Here is a 1,506-nt window from a genome sequence, read left to right as displayed (position 1 = left end):
CTAACTACAGGACCCATGTAAAATGGCTTGGTGCACTTCTCTGCCTGTAACCATACACCTTGTCATTTACATTCCCCTCAGCCCTGTTATTTCATTTATTGCCAGGACGCTGTAGCACGGCAACCAGCTTAGGCTCAGTGGGGACAACCTGTTATTTGTGTACAGTTTGCTGTCATGCATGTATGGGGGCTGAAAGAAAAGCTTTTGTATAAAAACCCATCTCCCTCTGAAGGATGTAGGTGCCTGGGCTGTGCTTGCTATTTATTATATAACAATTTAATAAATATATAGTAAAAGGCATTACAGCAAAAGCTAGGCTTGGCAGTTGTATCATATCTCCGCTGCTAGCATATGTAATTCATCATCAGCTAAAAAGTCACATGTTGCACAATCTTAGTACAGACAAATAACACATAACATGTAATAGTAAAGTGAATAATCAGGTGTAGGTCATTATTTTTCATTATTGACACTTTAGGATTTAGTCATTTATTTTTCATGCTGGAACAAATCTTTCCAGTGTGGAAAATAATTGTCTGAAAACTTTCTCACTGCATGTTATTTGCATTGTGGAGCAAGGATTCACATGGGTGGTTATGCACAGCAGCAGGACTGAGCACTAACCTACAAAGCACAAATGGGTTTGACTGCTGAAAGCACATTCTAACAAACACAAGTTATAATAAAATACAAAACAGATTGTGCTGGACTCCGTCTGGATTCCCTAGTTATTTCTGAAATCAATATAGAGTTTATTTAAAGGGCACCTATAACCCCTATAATGTTACCCCCACCAGAGGTGCAGGCCAATAGAGCCCACACTCTGGTTGGGGGAAACAATCTTTATTTTTTTTTAAAAAGAAACTTCCCCCGCCAGAGCTGGGCTACCTGCACCAGGAGGGAGTGGGCGGCAGCCATGTTGGTAGGCGCACATGCGCATAATAAGCAACCTCCCCCGCTCGTTACAATGCACATGCGTCTGACGTAGGAGCGGTGAATGTAAATCACCCTCCTACGTCACCCACATGCACTTAATAAGCAAGTTGCAGCACTCGCTCATTATGCACATACATGTTCCCCAACATGGCTGGCCGCACTGAGGGCTCCCTCCCAGTGTGGGTAGCCCAGTGATGGCAAGGGCAGTTTTTTTTTTAAAAATATTTTTTTTTCCCCTATCTGGAACGCGGGCTCTATTAGCCCACACCTCTAGTGGGGGAAACAATATAGGGGTGATAGGTGCCCTTTAACAGATTTGAAACAGGTGCAAAATTCTGCTCATTTAAATGCCATATACTGTAGATATCACTCGTGTCTACTTGTGCTCATCTATAAAAGTACCTGCTGCCAATTAACTAGTTATAGGTAGATTCCTTTGTATAAGGGTGCTCTGTAATCAAGGATTTGTCAAGGGAACCTTTTGTAAGTTTTATGGCACTTTTTTGGTGTCGCTTGTGTAGCATAAGGGTTTTTTCTATAATTAATTTTATACAATGATTTACAATATAT

Source organism: Xenopus tropicalis, chromosome 4 (genome assembly GCF_000004195.4).
Source record: "Xenopus tropicalis strain Nigerian chromosome 4, UCB_Xtro_10.0, whole genome shotgun sequence".
NCBI classification, from domain to species: Eukaryota; Metazoa; Chordata; class Amphibia; order Anura; family Pipidae; genus Xenopus; species Xenopus tropicalis.
Note: the sequence above shows the minus strand (reverse complement) of the source record.